The following is a 17,918-nucleotide window of genomic DNA, read 5'->3' as shown; positions in this document are numbered from 1 at the left end:
CCGTTCAGGTGCAATTTAGAACGATTTTGAATGTGCTCTAAGGTCCAGCTTGGTTAGAAGCTGCAATGGATTGTAGGTACCAGATAGGAAAGCAAGTGGTCCTTGAGATCTTCAGGTCCAAATATGGTAGGACAAGTATTAAAAACAATGGTAAATTATACCAACAGTCACTCAACTTTTATTTTAATGACAAAATAATCACTCAACTTTAAATTCAGCCACTCAACTTTAAATTCAGCCACTCAACTTTCAAAAAATAACAAATCGGTCACTAATATTATTGAAAAGTGACAAATTAGTCACTTATTAACATTTTCCGTTACAGGCTTAACGAGACAGATGACGTGGCAGTTAACTAGTTGACTTGCCACATTGGACATTTTCCCATCATCCCTCTCACATGCCACCATTAAACAATAAAAACAGAAAGAGAAAAGTAGGGGGTGCTTTTTCAACATTTTTCTTCATCCCTCTTGGCTCTCTCACCACCACCCTCGACGTTGGCCACCTCCACAAGCCTACTATCATTTAATCACCACACTAGCATCACTCATTGTCACTCATCTGCCAAGACTCCACCATAACCACCAAATCCCAACCCGTAACATTTTAGACCTGTGAAATTTCAACCAAAAACAAAATTACCAAATAATAAGCATTCAAAATCAAACCAGCAAAAACAAAAAAAAATCCCAATTGGCTTGCATCAAAAAAGAGAAGTAAAAAAAAACTAAAAAAGAAAGAGAATCAAAAAGGAAGAAACCCACACCCATTTCGGGTTTTACGGGTTAGAGAACTCGAGCCACCAGTTCGATGATCCGAGCAATCAAGAGTCATGGTTGGTCGAAGAAGAGCTGTGGTCGGAATATGGTGGTGATCCAACTATGGATGGCAGAGATCTGTTGAAGCCTTGTTCGAAGCTTTGAGGGATTAATCTCAGGATTTTTGAGGCCTATTGGGAAATATGAAGTGAGATTTGAGAAGAGGCAAAGTGGAGCCATTTGGTGATGACGATTGGCTAGAGAAGGCCATGAACAGCGACAACTAGAGTTAAGAAAAAAAGAGAGGAGAAGAATAGGAGAAAAAAAAGGACAGAGATTCAACAGAGTTGCCTGGGCACAAAGATTCAAAGGGACAACAATGAACTGGGTGGTGGCTCCACCTTGGAGGAGAAAAACAGTCATAACTAGGGTATCTCTATTTATTCTTTTCTTCTTCTTCTTCTTCTACTGCCTAACTAGGATTCTTAGATTAGGATCGTTTAAATGACAACTAGGATGCCAATGTGGCTAGTTAAATACAGGTCAACTTTCCGTTACGTCTGTAACGAAAAAGTGTTACTTGGACTGATTTGTTATTTTTTTGAAAGTTGAGTGATTAAATTAAAAGTTGAGTGACTGTTTTGTCATTGAGATCAAAGTTGAGTGATTGTTGATGTAATTTACCCTAAAAACAAATAATTTAAAAAATGAAGAATCGAACATATTTTTACAAGTGTTGTATAGAACAGCCCTCGTCAACCAACCACTCCCGCTGATCTTGACCAAATTCGCCAATGCACCTCTGCCATTAATGCTGTTCACCTTGAGCTCAGGAGATAATCAATATACCTTTAACAAGAAAACTCATATTGACAAAACATCTATCATCCATCTCTTAGTCTTATAACGTCACATTGCTGCTCTACAATGTCATTGAAAGAAAATAAGGGAACTTGTCCACCAATGGAAGGCCACCACGTGGCCCACCAAGCCTCTATATAAAAACCTTGAACTCTTCCAAAGGGGAGATAAACAAAAATCCCCTCTCTCTCTTGCGGCTCTACACTCTTTCCAAGTTAATCGTCCTATAACCTCTGTGGCACCTCTTCCTACTACTCATCCTAGTCATCAACAACAAGCATGTTCATGAAAAAGGTAGTCTCTTTTAATATAGAAAAATATCAGCTTTCTTTTGTCATTTTCTTTCAAACATTGAATCTAAATAACTAAAATGCATGATAGATACATTCCAATTGTGCTTGGGATGAATTATAGTTTTTATCCAAAATAGAACCTCATGCATACCATTCAAAAATAGTATTTATGCAATATCTTTTAAGATATGATATTGGAGAAAACACTTCATCTGATAAGTCGTCATCTATGTTAAAAAATTATAAAAAACATAAAAAACGTAAAAAAAAGATATAAACAAAATGAATATGATTTCCAGTCCTATAAAACACTTATAGAACATTAGAAAGAAAAATAAAGGAGTTAGAAAAAGAATTAAAAGTCTTGAACTTTTTGATAATTTGTAATCATTATCATTCTCTTTCTTTAAGGTTAATACGAGGTAAGTAAACTTGTTGACTAATGTTTTTCATTAAAGTTTATATTTGATCAATGTGACTAGAATGGATGGATTTAGAAAATCTAAGTCACTTTGACTAGTATGCATGAATATGGTAAATAAATAAAAAAATCACATTTATTACTTGAATAGAATGAATGACGAATGTATAAAATCGAGAAATCACTTATATAATTCTGAAATTTAGATATTGTAAGTGATGAATCCATTAAGCCAAAAGTGACACACGACCATGTCCTAGCCCATGTCCGTGTCCGTATAACTTTCGATGTTGGGTCACACGGCCAAGTCACAAGCCCATGTGCCAGGCCATGTAACTTTCAAAATGACCTCACATGCCCGTGTGCCAAGCAGTGTGCTAGGCCGTGTAACTGCCTGACTTGTATGCCTTAAAACCTAGAGGAGACACACGATCTTGTCACATGGTCATGTGTCATACACGGCTGAGTCACACACCCATGTCTCAGGCTGTGTGGATAGGAAATTGACCAAATTCAAGCCATTTCCACCACCATTATAAACATGTACCTACAAGCAATTTGCACCTGTGACCAAGGCATCACAAACATACCAAAACATGCATAAAATGACCAATTCAACTGGACAAATTCATTCAACCAATATGTCATATAAGGCACCTCAAAAGCAAGTATGTAAACTTACCTATACACATGCATATTTGATCATATTTCTACCATTTCAAAATATACCATAACTTGACTTATACAATATCAATCTAAACTTACCATTTGAACCATTTCTTTCATGCAACACAAACACTTAAATGGCACAATTTAACTATGACCAAAATGGTACCAAACAACCAACATATATATACATACTAAAATCAACATCTAAGCATTCAACCAATTAAACATAAGTTCACCTATACATGCCATTATAACCTTGGCCAAAACATCAAAAACTACCGATATAATACTTGGATAGTGTGATAGATCTCCGACAAAGCTTCCAAACCGATCGAGCTTTCAGTTATCTATAAAATATTGGAAAGAAAACTACGTAAGCATATAATGCTTAGTAAGTTCGTAAAACATGAACATAACTTACCATTTCAATGCATAACCTTAAAATTAAACATGATACAATCCAACACATGCTTGGCACAAGCCTAAGCATCATCAACAACACATGTTATTGCATCAACTCAAAATTCACTTGAATTAGCATAAGGTAAGCTATCTGTACTTGAAAAACATCATTTGAAATCATCATTTTATAAACAAAGATGTACTTCATTGAGAATTTTGTTTTCAATCCTTTTTCATAGATTCATGACATAAGTCATTTGAACACTTACCATTCCTTTTCTTTTCACGCCCGTTGAACCATTTAGAATAACATTCGATACGCGGGAAAGCTCACACAAAGTGTGTAAAACAGATAGTCATAACCTTTCTTTTTCCTTTACATCGTTGCTCATTTGAGCTGTGAAATGGGTATGCTCATACAAGCTGACAGTCAAAATGTAAGCTACGCGATGCTGCTCACATAAGCTATTGAGTATATACAACAAATGTAGGACCTCAGCCATCGGTAGGACATTCAAGGCCAGCACCCGAAACATGGTAACCCTAATGACATGTCATTTGTATCCTACGTATTCCTAAGGTTCAAACGAGGCTCAATAATCATCGTAACATCGTTGGACTTACAACATTTAAGTACACAAAAAATAACACAAGAATACATAGATCAATATAATGTTAAAATATCATTTCATTATATGAACTTACCTCGATAACAAAGACGTAGAAACGAGATTAACTAATTCAAAGTTTTAGCTTTTTCTCGATCTAGATTCGTACGAGATTTATCTTGATCTAAATAAGCAAACTCAATCCATTTAACACTTATACTATTCAATTCAGTCCAAAATTCATAATTTTGTAAAATTATATTTTTACCCCTAATATTTTAAATTCTTTACAATTTAGTCCTTAAGCTTGTAAATTGAAATTTAAGAAATTTTATCCACATTTCATGCTAGAAGAATTCACTACGGACCTATATCAACCCATACAAATCATCATTTCATAATTTTACCATGGAATTTTACTACTTCTATAAATAACTCCCTAAATGATAATTTTATCAAAAATCCCTTTACAGAACTTGTTTATTAACAACAATGACTCATAATCTTTCATTAAACTTCAAGAATGATGCAAAAATTTTCATGGAAAAACCTTAAATCTTTAACCATTTTGCAAATTAGTCACTGGACTAGCTAGATTAAGCTACAACGATCACAAAAACATAAAAATCATTAAAAACGGAATTGAAATACATACCATGCAAGAAAAATTGGTTTGGCTGAACCCTAGCCTTGTTCCTTTGAAGAATCAGTGAAGAAGAGAAGCAAAATGAAAGAGATGATTTTTTTTACTTATTTAATTTTATCTTTATTTACCATTTTACCATTTTGCCCTTTAAAACATTCAAAATTTCAGTAATACCTTGCCATGAATTTCCACTAACATCATAAATGGTTTAGTTACCACTTAAGTCCACTCACATTTAAGTTTCATAGCTAATTGATACCTTTAACTAATAGAACTCTACTTTTACACCTTTTACAATTTAGTCCTTTTTACTAAATTAAGCATGCAAACGTTAAAATTTCTTAACAATACTTTTATACGACTCTACTAACATACCGTAAGATATTAAAATAATAATAAAATAATAATTTACTCATAAAATTTGTGGTTCCAAAACTACTGTTTTGATTTCACTAAAAACGGGCTGTTACAATATGAGTGTTACACAGAAAGACTAGCCAAAGTTGTTTGATGTGGCCCGATCTTCTTATAATTTGTAACGAAGTGGGGCAAAAAATCAAAGTGTGTTTGAGATAGTGACGGGACAACAACCACTCACACCCAACGTTGTTGTGGCCCGTTATAGAGGACAAAATCCAACAACTTATAGATTCACAAAGAAGTGGCATGAGCAGAATGACTTAGCTGGAGCTTGCCTACACAAGACAAGTAAGTGCAAAAAGAAGTTGGCTGATCGGAGTCATAGGGATGTAGAATTTCAAGTTGGTGATTTTCTCGTTGCGAAATTACATTCAATATTGCATCACAATAGCTTGCACAAAGGGCTTGTCCGACGGTATGAGGGACCTTTCCGAGTGATGAAGAGGGTAGGCAATGTGGCTTACAAACTTGAGTTGCCAGAAAAACCCAAGGTTCATCCAGTATTCCATGTCAACATGCTTAAACCATTCCATAAGGATGAAGAGGATCCAAATCGAGACAAGTTTGAACGAGCACTACTGGGGGTAAAGGTCTCATATGATCACGAAGTTGAAAGCATCATGGTGGACTGTGTGATTAGACGAAAGTACTATCTACCAAGGCATGAGTACTTAGTGCATTAGAAGTGACTTCTCGACAGTGAAGTAAGTTGGGAACCTACCAAGGCCCTACCAAGACAAGATAGACCAGTTTAACTCGGAGGACATGACGAGGGCGTCACTAGAATGGGTGGAGGAGAATGTCATGGGTTGAAAATGGGAGCCCGCAACCATGATGTATTTGAGCGATCCATAATTTCAAGGGAGGTCATTTAGCCTAACCAGATTGGCCCGTTGCTTGGAGAGATTGAAGGCCCGTCTATAAAGCTTGGCAAATATGGAACGTAAGCTTCGAATATATGCAATCCTAGATATGATATGTAAATCTTAAAATATATGATTTTGTAATCTTAGAAATTTGATTTATAGATAACTTTTAATCTTAGCCGTTGAAATTTGAGAGGCTCAACTATAAATAGAGGCCTCTCCCCCTCATTGCAAATCACTTCTTTGAGCAATAGAATTCTTGAGAGCATTCACTCAAATTTTCTCTCTTGTGTTCTTAGTTTTTTTGTGGCTTGTTCTTATTTTTTCCTTCGTTCATCTTTGGGTTACTTCCGCGTTGCGTTGGTGCCTTGGAGGAATTCTAGTTGAATCCTCAATTGTTGGGAGTTAGGTTGACTTAGTCATTTTTGCAGCGAAGAATTTGCCTAAGGGTGCATGGATTGCAAGACTAAAGTTCTAGCCCTGCAATACAAGTTAGCCCTTGAATATGGCAATTGTTTCCATATTGAGGCATAAACTAGGCAATTGTTCCCACATTGGGACTTGAACTTTTTTTTTCTAAGTTAGTCCCTAAACTTGAAATTTATTCCCACACTAGGGTCTAAACTCTTTATGAGTCCAAATTTTTTCAATGAAATAGCAAAGACTAACTTAGACCCAAAAAAGTTTAGACCCTAGTGTGGGGATTGTTAGGATTTAGTGCTTTTAGTGCATGATTTCATCATTATGCTTGTAAATTTTTGAAAAGACTGGTTAATTAAAATTTCATATTTAAATTATTATCTTTGTATGTTTGTCCTCAATGGTATTTGCATGAAAAGAAAAATGAATACGCAAATATTGGCTAATTGATATTTAAGGTTTAATTAATATTACGTTTCATCATAGGAAGAATTATGATGCGAGAAGAAAACTTGTATTAGTAGGTAATTTAAATTGTTCGTAGTCAGAAGAGTCAAAATGAGCAATTGATTCAAGGGAATATTATGTTATCTATTAAATTCAATTAGGGAGATACTTTTTCTTGGGTATCGGAGTAATTGGCTCCTAAAAAAAACATAGGTTTGATTGTCGGACTGAAAATACATTGGATATGACTCAAGTTAAATTTATCATTGATCTGTTTATGGATTTATTACTTGTGACGTTCATGGTGTGGTTTACCTCAATCCTAAATAAGTGACTAACCATGTTATCTAACTCATATACTTTGATATATTGAAAGCATGTGTTCACTTGGTATCAAAATCGAAAGCTGGTATATTGGGTATGTGACTTATGTATGGCATGACTTTATTTATAATAGCGAAATTCATAACTTAGTTAAAGAGTAAATGGTATCATCTCAATAGGATTGCATGGATTGTGAAAAAGTTACATGCCTAAAGGTCATTCATCATGGATGAATGATTGTTATTACTATTTTTCAGTAATAAACTTTTTCATTGTGGAATATGCAATGGTGACAATAAAATAAAATATGATCATATTGAGTGAATGAATTTAACCTAAAGAGATGTAAGATATCTTATGAAGGTAATACACTAATGGCAAGGTCATTGGACAAAGCATAAATCTAAATTGTTTTTATAATGAACTATAGTGGGGAGATCAACCATGAAACTTTTAGTTGATTCACTTCATAACAAAATAATGTTGTAATTAATAAATAATGAGTTGAAACTGTTGGGAAATGTGCCCATATTGTAGTAAATGTGTAACTATTTTCTATTTATTTGAATGATGAATAAATAAAGTTAATTTCACATTTGAAAGATAAGTGGCATTGTAAAGAACATTTACATTGCGAGAAAGACGACTCACTTCAGTAGATAATCTAAATATGTCTGTAATTCCGTAAAAGAATCAAAGTGAGCATTTGATTCAAATACTGAAAATGATTATTATGTCATCTACAATTCCAGTTGGAGAGATAGCTAGTATTGGCTATTAGAGCAGTGGACTCCACGAATAGAGACATAGATGTATTCCACTACACCAAAACAGGCTTTTAGCGGCGAGCGCCGCTAAAAGTATTTGCGGCGCTTTCACTAACGCCGCAAAAAATGCCGCTAAAGATCATGACCTTTAGAGGCGCTTCTACTACAAACGCCGCTAAAAATACAACCTTTAGCGACGCTTCTATTACAAACGCCACTATAAAAATGACTTTTAGCGACGCTTTTTCACAAACACCGCTAAAAACATGCTTTTAAAAAAATTAATTAAATAATATTTATTTCTATAATAAATATTATATTATGTTTTATTTTTGAAAATTAAACTTTAAACTATATACTTTTAAGGATAAAAAAAATTAATTAAATTAAATTTTCTATTAAAATCTAAATTTTAAAGCTAAATATAAAAATTAATGAATTTAAATTTAGAATTAAAATATTATGTTTAAATAAATGAGCAATCTATCTCACAGCTCATCTGATCTATATTAAATTGACCAAATATAAAAGAAGCTACAAAACACGTAATAATTAACAATCATGGTTAAAAAAGCTAGTACACAAGGTAGCTACAAAAATTCAAGTTCCGACTAAGATAAACGACCATGGAATGTAACATTAAATAACACTCCACTTGAAGAAGTGCTAAGCCTTGGCTTTTTCAGCTTGAAGAGATTGAATCCTCTACTACACCTTCAATATCTAAAGGGTGCAAAACCAAATGATCAGATAAACCAACAAACTTGGTAAACAACAGAGATGTTAAAAATAAAACATATATATAGCCATTAAGGCTAAAAAAAAAAAAAAATTATGTGCAACTTATACTAACAAACAATCTCAATCATAGCTCTTCCATGTGTCACAAATAGGCATTCTTTCTAATGATTGTCTAAACTATTCAATTTTTTAACAAGGAACAATAGTATTAATTTTAAAAAAGCAAAATTGAGATTGATTACATAAATCAATAAAAATAGAAAACAATCATAAATCTGGCTGATAACCAAATTATAGCAGTTGTATGAAGACTAAATTAAGCATAAGCAGTGCCAAGCTAACAAAAATAGATCGAACACTTCAAAACAAAGAAGGATATGTTATTCCTAAAATTACTACAAAAAGTTTGACTTACTTTGCAGTTCATGTAAGTTAGAGAACCATGGCTTGAAAGCAGTATAGCTGATTGATCCAGTATGCCATTTCTCAGACCTAAATACTCATTTTCAATCACCCTACATGTGCCATCATGTCAGATGTAGAAAAGGCTTAATATGTAATGATAAAAAGGCCATCATTTTTTTTGTGAAAAAGGCTTAATATGTAATGAAAAAAATGGAAGCAATATTGCTTTAAGCATTTCTTGTGGAAACTCTTCATATACCAATTAAGCTATATCTCATTGTTGAAGAACACAAACACACTGATCTTTATATCCATATGCCAAAACTCATTACCCCTAGTAACAACCAACACAACAATCCCACCTTGTGCAGAACATACAATAAAGTGCAGATCCGAAAGGACAATTATTTCACATACAAAGGTTAATTACTAATTAGTAATTTGGAACTTCACACAGTTTACAATCACCATTTATGGGCTGAATCAGTTTCCAAACAAGGTCTGCTAATTGTAGCTTTGGCTACTACAAGTTTCTAATATATCATCACCTAATAAAACGCAGCCGCTAAGAAAAACTTTAAATTGCAGGAAAGCATGATATAGTCTGGTTAATGCTCAAAATTTCTCTCTATTAACATATTAAGAGATGGATGTCAAATTAAGAAGAGAATGAAAAAGGTACTCGACTATAACAAGCATGTGAGAATTAAATTGATCCCTTCCAACATGTATAAGGCATTACAAACTTTCATAAACATGGACAACTACAAAATGCATTTCATCACATCTCTTATATTTTTAAAGTAATAAATCGAATAAAAAATGAGAAAATCCAAGAAGTGGAAGAATAGATACTATCATGCATTTCAAAATCTTTGGATTAGTTATTTGTGATCACATGTTAGGCTTCAAAGGCAAAAATAGCACACCGGATCAATAGAATGCTCAGCTAGATTTTTTTATTTCACACAGATATTACTTCTTCTTTTATTTTTTATACAGTTGAAATAATACCTTTCCATCATACTCTCGCCGCGCCAGAACTTCCAATACCATATATGCTGGAGTTCCAACTGTTGATTTGGGTCTTGAATGCAACAGAGATGACTACACCAAGTGTTAAAAAAAACAACTTAATGATTGGAAAATCATAAAGCAACTGACATTTAAGATGGACTATATATAATTATTCCCAAACCTTAGAGTAACCGAAATCACAGATTTTCAAACGAGATGCAGGACTTCCATCTAAAAGGGTATTTTCTAATTTCAAATCTCTATGGCTTATTTGCTGCAAACAAGAATAGGAACATGGAAACAATAAGTAGATTTAGTTCTTGTATTTGGCATACACTAAGAAACATCAAGGTTTGATTTTTTTGAGTCAATCATTCTTTACCAAGTTGTTTCAGCTCACGGAGCCTGTATCATCAAAATCGAAAGAACAATAAATGAGATCTGACTTGAAGCTAAACCAATAATAAAATAAAAGTACTTACCTTTAAAATTGCTCGGTGTCAATAAACTTCAAAGAGAGCTGCGACCGGAAAAAAAATTAAAAATAATAATTACAATAATCACACAAAAAAATTAAAAAAGCAAAACTCAGCTACTGTTGTAGTCTTCGCTCTCAGTCTCCAGTCAACGAAGAAAGAAAAACAAAAATAAAAGCACAATAATACTCATATTACTGTGAGTTCTGATTTAGCATATCGAAACAGTGAAAAAAAATCACAATTCCAAATTAAGAAATGTAATTCCTCATTCTCCCTTGAACTATAATCCTCAGCTTATTCTCGTTTATTGGTGTCTCAGCCTTCGACTTCTCCACTTTCTGGTACTGGTCCATTTTTTCTCTGCCAAAAGGGAAAAAAACGCGCTTCAAATCTCAAGTTTTTTTCTCAGTAACCAAACAAAACCGAAGCTTGGAAACGACTTAGCGATTCAATGCCATCAAATAAAATAAAATACAAAACCAAAATAGAAAAGGGGAAATCGAGATCTAAGGATAAAGAAGGTAAAGGAAGGGGTACCTGGCGAAAGTGAGCAGTTGCAAAGGGGGGTTTGGTGTTTTGAGTTATAAGAAGAAACGGTAAAAAGTGGTGCTCTGTTTTGATAAAAGGGTAGAGTCGAAGGAGAGATATTGGCGGGGTTAGGGTTTAGGATGATAAAGTGGGCGCGCTTCAAAATTTTTTGTGACAAAAAAAATAAAATGATTTTTTTGCGGCATTTTTCAAAAAGCGCAGTTAATGCACAATTCTATAGCAGCGTTTTTTCTTTAAAACTCAATGACTGCGTTTTGCTTATTTTTTGCGGCGTTTTTAAAATAGCGCCGCTAAAGTTAAATCTATAGCGGCGTTTTTTTAAGAAGCGCCGCTAATGCTCGATCTATAGCGGCGTTTTTTAAAAAGCGCCGCTAATGCTCGATCTATAGCGTCGTTTTTTAAAAAGCGCCGCTAATGCCTTTTATTTTTGTATTTTATTTTATTTCTTATAATTTGGTCCTCTCCAAAATAAATAATTATACCTAAATATCCATATCAATCTATTACCTTTTTTAACTTATTTATTAGTTCTATTTAAACTAATATTTAAATATATCAAATGATTTAGATTAAAATTTTTTAAATATAAAAGCATTAATTAATTGTATACATGTATAAAATTTTATCATTTAACAAATCTCAAGTAAACCTTAACCTTAAACCCTAAATTAACCATTCAATACATATAAAGTATACTCATATTTAAAATAATTTAAACTACACTCATAATTTCAATATATTTACTTTATTATTATCTCTTTTACAATTATATAAGAACATATTTAAAATATAAATTAAAAAAATAATTAATCTAAACCCAAAACCCTAACTCGACCCCTAAATCCCTAAATCCTAAATCCCTAACTCTTAACCCCTAATGTTTAACCCCTAACCCCTAAACCTTAAATCCCAACCCTTAAACCATAATCCCTAAATCCATACTCCTTAAACCTTAAAATATGAACTCCTAAACCGGTCTTAAATATTAAATTAATCATATACCCTAAACTAAAAACCCTAAACAAATTTATTATTATCTCTTTTACAATTATATAAGAACATATTTAAAATATAAATTAAAAAATAATTAATCTAAACCCAAAACCTTAACCCAACCCTTGAATCCTTAAACCCTAAATCCTTAACTCTTAACCCTTAACGTCTAACCCCTAAACCTTAAATCCCAACCCTTGAACCATAATCCCTAATCCATAATCCCTAAACCCATACTCCTTAAACCTTAAAATAGTAACTCCTAAACCGGCCTTAAATCTTAAATAAATCATATACCCTCAACCAAAAACCCTAAACTATAGTGATAATTAATTCAATAGTTTAAAATTAATACTATCTCTTTTACGATTATATAAGAAATTTTTTAATATATAAATTAAAAAAGAATCAGTAATCATGTACCCAAAAAACTTTAAAATTATTTTAAATAATAGTATTTTAATTTTTCCATGTCTTTTATTTCAAATTATTTCTACGTGTCATTATTTTTTCTAAAAATTTTAAATATTCAATTAGAAATAAATTGAATTTTATTTAATTAATATAAATAAACCAATTAAGATAAAATGTTTTTAGCGGCGCTTTTTCAAAAACGCCGCTAAAGACCCTAGCATTAGCGGCGCTGTTCCAAAAATGCTGCTAAAGCCTCCAGCATTAGCGGTGCTTTTTAAAAAACGCCGCTAAAACACAGAGCATTAGCTGCGCTTTTTAAAAAACGCCGCTAAAACACAAAGCATTAGCGGCGCTTTTCCAAAAACGCCACTAAAACCCTGAGCATTAGAGGCGCTTTTCCAAAAACGCCGCTAAAGCCCAGAGCATTAGCGGTGCATTCTCAAAAACGCCGCGAAAGCCCCGAGCATTAGTGGCGCTTTTTTGAAAATGCCGCTAAAGCCCCGAAAGGTAAGAAAACGACGCCATTGGGCTTTAGTTTTTTGCGGCTTTTTTCCAAAAAATGCCGCTAATGCTCATTTTTTGCAGCGTTTTTCTAAAAACGCCGCTAATGCTCGATCTTTAGTGGCGATTTCCATAAAGCGCCGCTAATACTCGATTTTTACCTGTGTTTTTTGTCCAAGTGCCGCTAAAAGCCTGTTTTGGTGTAGTGTTCATTGGTAGAATGATACTTTTGGGATGGATACAAGATGAATTAATTTTAAATCCATTTGTGAATTAATTCACTTGTGACGTTCATGGTATGATTTACCTAAATTCTGAGTTAGTCACTGACCATGCATATGCAACTCATGTGCTTTAATATGAGTGGAGGCTTCTGCTTTAAAGATGATCGAGCCCATAGCCGGTATGTTGGGTACATGACTTGTGTATGATATGACTTTACTAGCAACAGTAGAATTCATAGTTCAATTAAAGAGTTAATGATATCCTCTAGTTGGCATTATGTGGATTGATAAATATGGAACGTGGCCACGGGTTGCTTGTTTTCGAATGAGCAATTTATCACAGTCATTTGTTGACAGTGATCATATCAATCATTAAAAAGACACAATGCTGACAATGAGATAAAATAGGATTATATTGAGTGAACAAATTTAACTCAAAGGAATCAATGATATCATATGAGGGTAACACATACATGATGAAGTCATTAGACAAAGTAGTTGGATGAATTGCTTTCGTAAAGAGTATACAATAAGGAATTTTCAATCATGGTACTTCTTGTGGACTAACTCCATGATTGAGTAATTGCTAATTATCGGAACGATGTTTTTGGACATAATTGCAATCACTAGAACCTAATTGTATATGTCCGATTGGTCCCTTCGCTAGCTCAATAAAAGCTCGACCAAACTGCATATGAATTAGAAAAAAATTCTACGACTTTAAAAATAATTGAATTGAGTCGATTTATTCGATGTGGAACTAAATTAGGTGGCCGTGAGAATTGTTCAACTAGAGAACTTGATTAAATCATTTTCTTGAAAAATTAATTTGGAAAATCTAAGTGATTTTTGGAAAAAATTAATTTTGATCAAATGAAATTAAATTAATCAAATCAATTAAAATTAATATGATATTTTTGGAAGTTAATTTTCAAGTCAGACAATTGACCCAATGAGTAATTGAACTTAAAAATTGGACCTAATATCGTAAATTAGGCCCGAGAGCCAAAAACCAAGACTAGGACCCAAAAACTGGTCGAATCGGGCCCTGTATGTGAAACTGGGCCGACAGTCCAAACGGTGGCTAAACCAGACCGATCGGGTGATTGTTGACCCGAACCGAATCGGCAACAGCTGAACCAGTTTGGGGTGCCGTAAGGGTGTCGCACCTGTATCACCGAATACAGCGGTGCCGGCGGTTGTGACGGTAGCGTCCCGATCGCCTACGACGGTTGGTCATCGGTGGTTGAGAAGTGGAAGAGTTACACTCTTACTGGGACTCTACCAAAGAATTTGATTTTAGATTAATTATTCCAAAAATAATATTATTTTAATAGTTTAATATTAAATTTAATTTAATACTTATTTTAATAGTATTTTATTAATTTAATATTAAAGTGATTAAGTTTAATCATAGTTGAACTCTCTAAACTTCCCCTATATAAAAAAAGCCTTGGGTCATTATTTACACACACTTGAATTCAAAAAAAAGTTGTAGAGAGAAAATTCTCTGAAGAGATTATTCTAGAAAATTTTTAAAGATATTTTTCTGATTTACAACTTGACTCAAAAATTTAGAGAAATTACAAAATTACCCTACTGGTAAGTTTTGTGAAAAATTTTCTGATTCAAAGCGAGCCCAAACTTGGTAGACGTGAGCTTGAGGATAGTAGAGAAGACTACTTGGTTGAAGCGCTCATCCTAGATGAATCAAAAAGTGTTATAATTATGATTAAATGTTTATTACTTTAGATCCACAACCAAGATCTTATTTTGGAAAAAAAATTTAAACTTTGATTTTTCCTTAAATTTATTTTCCGTTGCGTTTTCCAAACTCTTTTTTCCAACAAAAACTTAATTACAAATTATTTAAGCCCTAATTATATACGTCTGATCAATCCCTCCACTAGCTTAACAGAACTCTGTATGGATTGAAAATTAGAATTGTTATGATAAATGAATGAAAATGATGAATGAGAAATAGACTGCAAGAATTACTATCCATAATAAATACATTTTCACAGAAGGAACAAGAGGTAACTTAGAAATTAATTTAGTTGATTTGGATGATGTAACTAAATAGTAAAGTCCACAGTAAAAATTAAATTAATTAGCCATTACAGTTTTATTGAATAGGATGATTAAATTATTTACTCATATATTCTAATACAGTAAAGTTATCATAACTTTGACGGAATTAGAATTGGATTGAGAAAATAATTTAATTAAATATATTAATAAGTTTTAAATAAATAATGTTTTGGGAATAAAAAACTAGTTATTGGGTTGAATAATTATATAAACTTGTCTTAATTTAACTTAAAATTGGTATGCAAATATAATTGTACCCAATACATGAAAGACCCAACAAGCCCACATGTATAAAGGGTAGGTGGCACACTAGAGAATACTAGGGTGTGTTGCCCATCACACTAAAGTCCTAGTGGAACTTTGGGTTTTCTATTAAATTATTATATTTTATCCTTCCTATTTTAATAAAACTCTAGTGATTTTTCCTATATATACGGACTATGAGTTAGCTGAAAATACACAATATTGAGATAAGGATACTTTGTCAAAATTTAGTGAAAATTTATTTAGGTTAAAACAAATTCAAATTTTTTTTGAGTACTCGAGATACAAATTTATGATATTATAATTGCAACTTCCTTGGCAATTATAATTCAAATTTGTGGCTACAAATTTTCAATTTTGGTTACTATAGAGAAAGTTAACTTTCCCCACTTCAAAGGTACGATTTTCACTTTGCGTTTGGTTCTTGGCAAAAGCTCACTCCCTTAGCCTCCGAAAATTCGAGAATAGCATAGAATATCATTCGAACAAAAGCTAAAAGGCTTTAGCCACTAATTAGATCCCATATTTCAATAGGACTCTCTAACTTGAAAATACATGTACCAATTTTGGTAAGATTTATTATTATTGATATCACAACCAAAGATATGGTTTTATGAATAATTTTAAAGCTTTTTTGTGCCATAAAACATGTTTTCATAAATGATTTTTTTTCAACAATTAGTATCAAAGCTAGGCCGTATTATGTTTATTAGTATAAATTGATCATCAGAATTTTCCTCTTTCTATCATTTGATTAAATTGATAGAAAGCGACATTTTTAATCTTATGCATGTTTTGTGTGTGTGAAGGAATGTTTATATATATATAATTTGTTATTACGTAATTTTGTTAAAGTTGTGATTTCTAGAATTAGAATGGTTGTGTTTAGAGTTTTTTTTTTTGGATATGTAATTAGATTGTGGATTATCATATCCATGTAGGTTTTTTATTTTTCTACAAATAGAAAATCTTGTGAGCTAAAAAAAACTAGGATTCTTGTAACCAAGTAAGAAACAGAGACCTCGAATCAAATAGGGCAAAAACTGGATGAGTAATCAAAAGAGGAGTACGAGGCGCCGTGGCCTAGAGTCAACGCACCGTAGTGCAAGCATCACAGCTTAAGGCAACACGATGCGTAGGGTATTGTGTGAGGCATCACGCTCTGGTGGGTGGGCTATGCTCAGGATAGCACCACAGTGTGTGGGGCATCATGTCCCAATGCACAAGGTGTGCACAACTTGGTGCAACACCCCTCACTCCCCCAACATATGGTATGAATGGGAGATATTATCGAAGCACTTTTGTGACAGAAATCATTTATTTATATAAGAAATAAAACTTTAAAACTTTTTTAAGAAATCATAGAAAATAGATAAATTCAATTTTGAAACATTAAAATAATGTTAACTTTCCCTCACTGAAAAGTTACAGTTTTCATTTTGTGTTCAGTTCTTGGCAAGAGTCCACTCTTTTAACATTTGAGAGTTCGAGTATGGTAGAGGAAATCATTCGATTGAAAGACAGAAGAGGTTAGCTGCTAGATCTTGATTTCGATAGGACTCTCTAATGCAAAAACACAAGTACTTAAATTTTGTGAGATTTATTACTATATATATCATAACCAAAGATTTGATTTATGAAAAACTTTAAAGTTTCACTGTGCCATAAAATCTATTTTCATAAACAATTTTTCTATTAGGAACAATTCTTGTGAAAAGTTTTTAAATCGAGCTATGGCCAAGTCCATGAACAAGTTTAGTTTGGAGGTTCAAATTTTAAATACGTGAAGACTTTGTTCTCTATTGCGTGTCATAAACGCTTTTGGAGTCATAATTAATGCTAAATAGACAATTTTTTGAAGTGAAAAGTGTTTTTGAATCCAAACGAAAAAACTAACATTTGTAACTTTCGCATTTAAAAAAAAAAATATTTTTGGAGTCAGATAACATTTTTAACCCTTATTTATCATCCAATGTATTTTACATCATATTTATACTGTGTATACAATTATTTCTATTGAAATTTAATTCAAATATATAACACTATATTTTTGAATTTATAATGGTTATTTTTTAATATCTAAAATATAATTTATATATTCAAACTAATTTTTATAAATAATTTATATAATTGCTTAAAAAATTTAAACTTTATATTTCATATACTAATATCAAAATATTAATAATGAGTTCAAATAAATTATTTTATTATATTTTTATTAAAATATCATAATATTAACATATTCAAATATTCTTTAAATATATATTTTTTACTTTACAACATTAGGTCGATACTCACAATCGGATCTAACAAACATTGAAAAAAAAAACAAAGA

The 17,918-nt window shown here is 32.4% G+C and overlaps 1 long non-coding RNA gene across 1 annotated transcript; it reads right to left on the bottom strand.

The window, feature by feature from the left end:
- Window positions 1–8,330: 8,330 nt before the first annotated feature.
- LOC107955178 (uncharacterized) lies at window positions 8,331–11,234 on the bottom strand. Its single transcript, XR_001699838.2, has 7 exons — window positions 11,085–11,234; window positions 10,551–10,907; window positions 10,451–10,473; window positions 10,250–10,342; window positions 10,066–10,158; window positions 9,062–9,161; window positions 8,331–8,628 (listed from the first exon to the last, which is right to left on the bottom strand). It is a non-coding gene; the product is annotated as an uncharacterized lncRNA (long non-coding RNA).
- Window positions 11,235–17,918: the final 6,684 nt, after the last annotated feature.

Source organism: Gossypium hirsutum, chromosome D04 (assembly GCF_007990345.1).
Source record: "Gossypium hirsutum isolate 1008001.06 chromosome D04, Gossypium_hirsutum_v2.1, whole genome shotgun sequence".
Lineage (NCBI taxonomy): Eukaryota > Viridiplantae > Streptophyta > Magnoliopsida > Malvales > Malvaceae > Gossypium > Gossypium hirsutum.
Note: the sequence above shows the minus strand (reverse complement) of the source record. Positions and strands in the feature narration are given on the sequence as shown.